Consider the following 10352-nt stretch of genomic DNA (forward strand, 5'->3'; position numbering starts at 1 on the left):
AGAGAGAGAGCAGATATTTGACAATTTAAAAAATATGACAAATGATTGAAATAGTGAAATCATATTAAAATATACATATTTTCTATTTCAAAAGTAAATATCCTCTCCAGAAATTTATATACTATCGAATTAAGCATAGCCATAGTTGGATATGTTAACTTCTGACGCAACAAACGAACGAAAATGACCCTTCGAATACAAAATTATAAATTAGCTTTAATATGTGTACATACAGAACTAGGATTGACATCAACATTGGTCCCTGAGGTTGTAACAGTTCAATAAGAACTATTTACTAAGTGTTTTTTTCCCTTTAATCTTTTGCTTCACCTTCAAACAAGTGTTTTGCATGTAAATATCCTCTTAGTTCATTAATATTAATGATTAGTGCTGCATTCGGATGGTTATTTTCATTCGTTACTTCTTACAGGCAAAACTAGAGCTTTGCAGTTTAATTATTGTTACTATTATTAATCGTCATAATTATTAGAAACGTTTTGATGTCACGATTAAAACGTTTTCTTCATTTAAATATTTTTATCCCGAAGAAAGCGTAATTTCTAATTTGAAGCGATGAAGTCTATATACGAAACATAACAAGGCAAAAATGGATATAAATTTAAGTATCAAAATGAATGTTTATAAAAATGATGAAATATTCATCATTATGTAAATTTGTTAATTTAGGAAGTTTTCTTAAATTGATGCAAACTAGCTGATAGGTTTGAAATATTCTAAACTGCGTAAAAATCAGTTTTATACACTTTTAATCAGTAAATCGTCAGATAAATAAAGGTTGTGTTTGACAACATAGTAGCGTCGGTAAAACAAACGATATTGACCAGTCTCAAAATACATTTTGTTACAGAAATAGTTTTATAAAAAAAAAAACAGTACTTATATATTAACTAACTACTAATGTCATTATATCTAGTGATGAATACATATGTTTGTTTGTCTTTATTATTATTATTAAAGGCGTTGTTGTCTGGTAGGGAATTATAAGCAACAAACGCATGGACAGAACTGGCTTTTACTATCAACAAAACAGAGCACGTTATGAGGCAGAATAGCAACAACTTGCACAAGACCCCACAGTTTCACATGCATAGGATGTATCCAATGCTAAGGCTGTTAAACTAATGTTGCATACATCCATATACGAATTGCAAGGAAAACAACAAAACAAATTATGAAGAGCAGAAGAAATAAAAGACTTCACCTTCTCCAGAAACTCCGACGTTCACTTCCTCTTAGCATTTATTGAGCAGGCGCAATGCAATCGGCTAAGTGACTTCCGCTCAGGAGCTGATATCGTTTGAACTTGCTTGACGGCAAACAACCTGTCTGATTGACATGTTTATAGTCACTTGGGCGAATCTTTGAACTATACTTTTTATTGTTATAGTTTACTTATTGATTTTTATGTGATGCAATGCAAGGATACATTTGTCTTAATCGATTGTGATTGTTTTCTGTTAATATGGAAAAGAAAGTAATTCGTTTGTTGACGAAAATTCTAGCTTGCCATGGTACGTCAAAAATTCATGCAGAAAACTTTCGTCTTTCAAAATTCAACGAACCTGAAGCAGTAGTACCAATGTTATGTTTGCTGTGTGATGTGATACACATTTATAAATTTGGAATGCCCCACCAGCCTTGTTGCAATTGTGAATTAGCTTTCGATTCAACCAAATCTTTGGAACGTATACCAGACTGTACATATCTAGATTTCGTTCAGCGGGAATTATTTAAGCTTGGCTATAAATCATGCGATCTCTTCAGTATCCCTGAAGACCTGTCTTCGGGAAGTAGAGAACTGTTGTTATCTCTTTCTTGGTTTATCAGTAAAATAGATTTCATGTCTATACTTTTGGAAAAACACTTCGTCGAGACTACTGACCAAATTAATATTGATGTTAAACCTGATATTAATGATAAACCTGTGTCTAACGACAGTGTAACTGATCAGTTAAAATATCTTGTCATGATAAATAACAAGATCAGAATGACCTCCAGACTTGTTCATGCATTACAACAAGAGTGTAATTCGTCTGTTCACCACCTCCATAAAGAAACACAGATGCAATGTGTGCAATCTAATATGAACCATTTGACCATGCAAGAAGCCAAAATGTTGCGATCTGAACCTGAAAAATTACTTAAAAAGTTAGAAAGCGATAATGCCACGCTTCAGGACCTTCTACAATGGAGGGAACAAGAGGATATTTTTTGGAATTGGATGAAGACTGTCTTGGCTTTAAAAATGGAATCGGACCCCGAGGAAAAGGCAGACCCGAAGTCTTTAATGAGCCTCACTTCTAAAGATTGCCAATTTCTTGTTGAAGCAAAGACGAACCTTGAAAAAGCCCTCCTTCCTTACAATGATATAATCTGTGATTTAGATAGACTGTGGATAGAAAAGAAATTACAACTGTGTGAAAAAGATCTTAATGAATTAGCCAAAGAGCTTGACTTAGAAATTGATCAGTTTCATAAAAAACACAATATTCTCTACAAATCGCGCACACTACAACCTAAACAGCATTGCTATTTTTATGTATCACCTCATTCCATAGATGCTGGAAGTCAGGCTAGTAGTTCAAAACAATTCACAAAAAAACATTTAGATGAAGGTGTTAGTCTCATAAATGATCAAATAAAACTCTTAGAGAACTTGATTTATGAGCTTGATGAGAAAATTGTACTCAAACAAGAAAGTTATCAGAAACAAATTAATCAAGTTGCATCTCAGTTCAAAGAATTTGCATGCATTCCAGTATCTCCTTCATAGTATTCAGTACCAATGATCTAATATTAGTAGTCATATTGATTAAGTTTTGATTTTATTTGTTGATATACATGTGTGTGTATTATATATATATATGGGGGAGAATTCATGAAAAAACAACAGACGAAGACAGGTGGTGTAAACAACAAATGGATGTATTAGTGTAACACTCGGGAATAGAGAAAGTCTTTAACGTTTCGAGCCTACGCTCTTCAACAGAATGAAACAAGGAGAGAAAAAAAATATTACCTGTACCTATCTATCTATATATATATATTGCAAATTTGAAAAATAATGTCACTCTTGTTTTAGCTTCTGGCTGGTCTTTTCTGAAGGAGTTTGAATTTTTAATTCTGAGAAGCTCTGAGATTCCAGAAAGCTGTTTGTTGTGAATCCTCATCAATATTTATCATCTTAGATTGGAAAGAGTTTTGTAGCATGCGACACACATAGAGGCTGTTCTGTTACTGTTTGTGCTTGTTGTTTAATCTTAGGTTAAACAACAGTCCCGAGCAGCATTTCAATCAGTCATGACTATCATGTCTTTTCCTAAGTATAATGCACCTAGGACTACATTAGGTAATGTCCCCATACTTTTTTTTTTTATAACAGTATGATGTGATGTAAGGAAGAATTGGTTGCTCTTTCCAGTTGGTTGAACCACTGGAACACTAGTAGGTTTGAGAGATTGGCATTAGTTTGACTATAACTTTTGCTTCAAATACATCACATTCCATCATCAGTGTCCATAGTTCATTAGCAGTCATAGTACTGTTGTCCTCAGTAGGGCTTTGACCATGGATTTGTAAGGACACCCAAGGCTTGTCTTCCCCAAGGTTGATTCTCAGAGGATGTCTGGACTAGCAAGCAACTCTTGATGTATCAGATTTCAACCATGCACTCATTATGCTGAATAACTTTTATAGGTCCTTGTGTCATAAATATTAGAGGTGTGGTGAATAAAATCTGACCCAACTGAGATTTTTACAGAAGTTCAGTTTAACTTTGATTCTGACTGGGTGTTATTTATCCAATCCTCATTTGTTCTCTAAAGTATTTCCAGTTGAGCTACTTACTGTTAATATTACAACAGGCTAGAACTTCAAAAATCTAAGGTAATTTACAGTCATCAGTCTAGAGGTTCACACTGCAAACCTTTGTTGGGGAATAGCTGTGTGTGTCTCTTCCATGGACTAAACAATAAAAGATTTATCTCATCAAGTTCCTACTCTCCAGAGGCATACATTGTTGTTCATGTCATTACTTTATTTTAAAATGAAAGAGAATACTTTGGAGAGAATAGGAAGTTTTTTTTCCTTCTATTTTTATAAGAATGATTTTCAAATCGTGTTTATTTGTCCTATTAATTGCCCAGATCTTTCACCTGAGATAACTTTGCTAACCTTTGCAAAATTAAATTTGTAAGGTCAGGTATTCCAACTTCAAATAGTCTTTCAGTTCTTTTGGTAATCTATAAAGTAGAGATTTCAACAACAATATGTTTCATTTCATTTCTACATAATGATTTTTTTTGCTTAATCACAAGAGTCAGTAGAATGAAGTGGTATTTTATAGGCTTTAGAAGGGTGTGGATGCAGAATTAAGAATCAAAAGAATAAAAATGCTCCGGAATATCTAACCTGGTTCTTTATCATCTCTGCTAACCCATATGATCTATCACAAATATAACGGTTTTTTTTTTTTTTTTGTCATTTACTTTTTGCTTAGCTCCAGTTAAACATTCCAGCAGATTTATTTTCAAAGCCTCTCTATCTTTTTGTCAGACAATCCAGTGTGTCCTTTTCAAAGATGGTAGAATAGAATGTGATTTCACAAAGTCTTGGCTGCTATTTCTAGCAGTAGGTGTGAATACATAAAGTACCATCTTTGGCTCATTTACTAGGGTGTTATGTTGTATCATTAAATAAGGCATTTATAATTTCAGTAATTTTTCAAACATTTTTTAAAAAGCTGGTTTCTTACTTGTCTGCCCATTAAATTAGATTAACACTCAAAATCTTTTGTATATATTCTGTTATAAACATGTAACATTAACTTGCTATTCTGGTTTCAATTTTATGGTCTGAAAATAGGACCTAATTTATGTTCTAACAGCTTGCTTATAAACTGCAGGTGTTTCAGTTGACTGAGACAATACAATAACATAATAGTTTAAAGAGTCATCCTCCTCTGATCCTCATATATACATATATATATATATATATACACACGTACATATGTAAAGTTCGACCATGTCTTAGACTTATTGTATTTCAGCAAACAAGGGACATTACATACTTGAAATAGCAGCTGAATCTTTCACAAACAACACTAGTCCAAAAAGAAAAAAAGTACATTTTGAAGAATATAGACTTAGAAATATTAATCATGAAAAAGAGATAAGATGGGGTGGTCTTACCTGGAATATCTTTAATCACAGTTTAGCTTGGGCAGGGATGACTTGAGACTAAATAACAACTTATTGCACTTTCATATTAGTGATAGAATTTTCTTCAACCTAGGCAGTTTTCTTTTTTAGTGGATCTAATTTGATTAACTACATTGAGTTTTTGGTGGAAGCATGTGGCTCAATGGTTAGGATAAGATTATGGTTTTGATTCCTGGACCAGGAGATGCGTTGTGTTCTCGAACAAATCATTTCATGTTGCTCCAGTCCACTCAGCTGGCAAAATAAGTATTTCTACGACAGACCAGTGCAGAATACATATGCTACAGAAACTGGGAAAATGACCCTATTTGTCCCAATGATTTAGGAAGGAGCTTTATCCTGTTATCAAGCCAAGATATTCTGGCTACTTCTCTACTCAACTATATAGCAATTACAGTTTCATTCATATATTTCTTTGTTGGTTATATTTGTACTGTTAAAGACACTACCAAAAAATTAATAATAATAATAATATATATATATATGATGTAATACACAGACTCTACAATGAAAAGATATGTGCTAGTGATATACTGTTGTTAATTCATATAACTATCCTCTTATGCAAAAAATTGATATGTCAAAAAAAATTTGTATGCTTTGGAAAAATTTTATATAAATCACTGTTGCATGGTTATTACAATGTCCATTTTTCCATGCTGGCATGGTTTGGACAGGTTTGTCACATAATATATTATCATTCATCACAATCCTTTTTCATTTCATCAGTGAGGTCCAGTATCTTGAGATTTTGGTTTCAGCTCTTCTCATTTATTTCATTACTACAAATACCTGTTATTTTATTAAACTTCATTACTTAATAAATTTTGTATCAAGTTGGCTAAAAGAAATCTAACTTCTTTTATGAAACATAATGGTTTGTGATAAATGTAATAAATCCTATTAATAAATAAAATACTTTCACTGAATTACCTTATCTATTGTATTTTTGTTTAGGAAATAAGTCACTGGAAATGATACTACCTTCACTATCACACATTCAATACATCTTAACAATGTAAGCAAAAAATATTTTTATGTTTGTTGTATCTCCAAGCATTACAATATATTACTTTATATGACTTATTTTAATGTAATTTGTTATTTTGGGGACTACATGTAAAAATAAACTGAATTGAAATTGAAACTGTGAACATACAATACTTTTTCATCACTCATTTGCAACACGTCATTACCAAGGAAGTTGTCTCAACAGCATATATCACTTAAAACTCAACAACTTCATTTCATACAAGTTAATATATCACATTCAACAGATCATACTTCATTTCTCTAGCATCATAATGTTTTCTTTTCTGTAGTCAGTGCAAAGTTTGACTTTGTTTTCAGACTTTATTATCTACCTTGTACACAGAAATCCTTAGATTCAACTCTGATTGAGCAGACCTATGATGAAAAGCATTCTTGCTTTTGAACACTGTCTTTATGTATATCTTATGATTTAAGATGGTAAGGTATCTTTATGTATATCTTTGAGTTAAGATGGTAAGGTGTGAATGGAGGGAAGGTTCAGTGCCTGCATAGAAGCTCCCCCAGCTGTACACATAGGTGAACATTGTACACTCTAGTTATACTTCCCCTGGGGTTCACTGAAAATATTTTGATTTAGGATAGGATACTGAGTTCAGATTATTATTTTTCAGTTTGTTCCGTTTTTATTAGCCTAAATCAGGTATGGGTAACCTTTTTTCTGAAAGTGGGTTGCACAAGACATTCCTCATCATCAGAGAGGGTACACTACTAAAAACCTGAAGATAATATTTCATTAGGCATACCATTTAGAAAGTCCTGCAGTTTGCCAATGACTGACCTAAATTCTCTAAATCATAATTCCTGTAACTATTATCTGGTTAATGATTTTGTTGTTTATTTCATCATCATCATCATCATTGATTAACATCCGTTTTCCATGCTGGCATGGGTTGGACGGTTTGACTGAGGTCTGGAGAGCCAGTGGCTGCACCAGGCCCCAGTCTGGTCTGGCAGAATTTCTACAGCTGGATGCCCTTCCTAACGCCAACCACTCTTGAGAGTGTAGTGGGTGGTTTTACGTGCCACCGGCACGAGAGCCTGTAAGGCAGGCCTGGCAGCGACCACGTTCGGATGGTGCTTTTTACGTGCCACCAGCACAATGCTAAAAAATCTGAGATTCTTTTTCTTTCCAGAAAGAGGACAAACGAGATCGTTTTTATTACTATTAAGGAGAAATTTAGATTTTAATGGCCACTATTGCAGTCAGCATTTGGATATGTTCTGATTTTTTCAACATTATTTTCCTATAATTTTTAAACTGTATCATAGTATATTTGATTATGAATCTTACCAGGAGAAATCCATCTATAATGTGATTTTGATATTGATTAAAACATGTATTAGAAAACCGCCAGAAGATATTTTAATTCCGAAAGTTGATATTAAAATCAGTAGCTATAAATAATTTCATCTTAAACAGAAGGGACGAGCAAACGAAAGACCATTTAGTAGAATTCTCTAAATAAAATGAATATATATTTGTAGATGGCCTCTACGTCAGTGATTCTCAAACACTCTTCTGTCATTTACAAACTCGGCTTGATGCATTTCTCATTTACCCACTTACACTTTATAACTGTTATACATAACATAGCCTGTGTCATCAAAATACTAGCTTTATGATAGCGTGTTAAATATAGTGTATAATTAAAACAAATGACTGTATCATAAAAATTACATATTACTGGCAAACGTGTTTTCATTTAACTAATATTAACTGAATTAAAGACATCACATTTTCTTACATTAACTCCTGACATTTTCTCATATTTATTCACATACTTACTATAAGTATAGTCCACAATTTTTTTTAAATGCCAGGCATTCGTGTAGCGTCTTTTGAACAAGGGATATAACTCCATTTCTTTCTACCTTTAGTCAGAAAGGTTGTGGGGATTTTTCGCTTGATAACTAATTGACTGTCGTTTAGAAAGTATATTATTATTTCCGGGAACACTACTTCGTCAATGCAGTAAAAGCCTACGTTTATGAAAACATTAATCAGAATGCCAATAAATGGAGAAATAAAAGCAAAAAAGTATGATGTTGCTTCCCTTATAGTAGCCAATAAAGAATCATTATGTGGTTGTTCAATCTGCTAGAAATAACAGCCAAATTAAATCCTTCCCCCATCACACTCATCTCTCTTTATAATTAAATATACAAATACACCGAAGAAAGAAGGAAGAAAAAAGACGGGACAATCATGGCTACAAAGCCTGTTCGATCAGGGCTGAACATCAGCAATCGTTAAAAATATTTTTCTATGAGCCTACTGAAAGCAATCGGCGTTAGATTAGCACATTACCATATCCAACAAGCTACTATCTCATGTGCCAAATGCAAAGACAGTCAGTTTAAAGCATTGGCTCTATACATCCTTATGATTCCCGAAAGAATTAAATTTCTAATTTTATTTCACAACTTTAGAAGAAAGATAGTTCTTAGGTTTATGCTTTTTTTTAATGAAATCTTGTTTGGTCAGATCTGTAATCAAAGACGTCTTAACTGTGACCGTCCCCATTTTTAGGAGACGAGACATTGCATATTGCGTTCCGAACAACTGCATAGAGGCTCTGTGTTTGGTTTGTTTCGTTATTTTAATAAGGGTAGCGAAGTAATACATTTCCTGTAACAACTCTTCTCTCTAATAATCATCATCATCATTTAACGTTCATCTTCCATGCTGGCATGGGTTGAACGGTTTGACTGGAATGGGCAACTCGATTAATTAATTTTTTTTAAACTAAACACTTTCAAACTTCGGATACTGGTAGAATGTGTCCCAGACAGTCAAGATAGTAATGTTATGAAAGAACATGAAATGTTTCTGAGAGAATAGAAAACTAGACTCTGGATGTGAAAAATCATTGCATTTATTGTAGGAGTTGTTTACAGGAGTAAGTTATTTGTGAACTGAAGCTGCAGTTGAAATTATTCTTATACAGGAACAGGAATACATTATCCAACACCTGTATAATTGAAGATCTATAACTAATTCTAGTAAGTTGTAAAAAAGAGCTATTGGCCCTTTCATTAGCTCGATACGTCTAATCTTTGTAACATGGGTTATTATGATCTCGACCAATTATGTTCGCAAGTCATTTATGATTCTCACGTGGAACATGTACTTACTTGTACACCAATGCCCTTCAGAGAATAAAACTGTCAAAACTTCTTATCTCTGAGGTTTCTTGAAAAGATTGTTTGGCAGAATTGTTAAAGTGTCGAACTTTAAAATCTCGCTGAGATCAGCTTTGCCTTTCATCTCTACGGCGTCAACCAGTTAAATAATGAAGTCGACGTAATCCACTAACCGCCTTCCCTTAAGACTGCTAGCGTTATATCAAAATTTGAAAAAATAATTTATATAACGCACAAACATCTTGATTTTTTAAAAGAGTAGGAAATGAAGAACAGTAACGTTCAAAATTCCCTTTTAAAATTTATCAATACATTGCAATTGTTTTGTTCCAAAGTAAAGAATTACTTAGAATTACGTTTTCCATGGGAAAAATCAGGGGTTCGGGAAGTTCTGATTTCGATCCCACGGCGCAGTACCATGAGTGCGTGTCTTCTATTATAACATCAGATTTGTTAGTGAAAGTATGTAAATGGAAATTGAGTGGAAATCTATCGGATGAGCTGTACTTGTAACCCAGAGACTTCACGAGCCTAACAGAACATTCTGTTAGAGTGGAATGTTCAACCAATTACACTATGATATAAGTAGCTAGTTCCGTTGATCAAATTACTAGAACCCCTCTTTCGCCGAGATAGACACAATGATATATAATCTCTATAAATGTTTAACCGTCTGGGTTAATATCTAGTTTAACACCCAGTCACCATAAAAAAAAAAGAAAACAAGTGTAATAGGTGTAAAAAAATGTGTAGTAAACGAATCTGAAAACCAAAATTTGCGCAAGCAAACCAACTGAGGGTTAGTGAGAGGAGTTTCGGAAAATTCACACGATACGATTTTCCCCCTCATAACTTTCAGGAAAATGGATATCTTTTGATAAAATTTTATATAAATACTTTCAAACGGCATAGATT

The 10352-nt window shown here is 33.2% G+C and overlaps 2 protein-coding genes across 7 annotated transcripts in view; one reads left to right on the forward strand and one right to left on the reverse strand.

Moving 5' to 3' along the window:
• LOC106878403 (STE20-related kinase adapter protein alpha) overlaps nt 1-10352 on the reverse strand; it is a 45442-nt gene that overhangs the window by 32160 nt on the left and 2930 nt on the right. Inside the window, exon 1 of one of the 6 annotated variants that reach the window (XM_014927609.2) lies at nt 1223-1315. The exons of 2 other annotated variants lie outside the window; for them this stretch is intronic. The gene's annotated coding sequence lies outside the window, so the exon portion shown is untranslated. Of the gene's footprint in view, nt 1-1222; nt 1316-10352 lie in introns of those variants that run through there. 3 more of the 6 variants (XM_014927607.2, XM_014927606.2, XM_014927608.2) reach the window with 3 other exon arrangements.
• The window catches only part of LOC106878405 (RING finger protein 32), a 24179-nt gene continuing 20061 nt past the window's right edge, over nt 6235-10352 (forward strand). Inside the window, exon 1 of the mRNA XM_014927610.2 lies at nt 6235-6258. The gene's annotated coding sequence lies outside the window, so the exon portion shown is untranslated. The remainder of the gene's footprint in view (nt 6259-10352) is intronic.

The sequence above is a fragment of the Octopus bimaculoides genome, chromosome 6 (genome assembly GCF_001194135.2).
Source record: "Octopus bimaculoides isolate UCB-OBI-ISO-001 chromosome 6, ASM119413v2, whole genome shotgun sequence".
Lineage (NCBI taxonomy): Eukaryota > Metazoa > Mollusca > Cephalopoda > Octopoda > Octopodidae > Octopus > Octopus bimaculoides.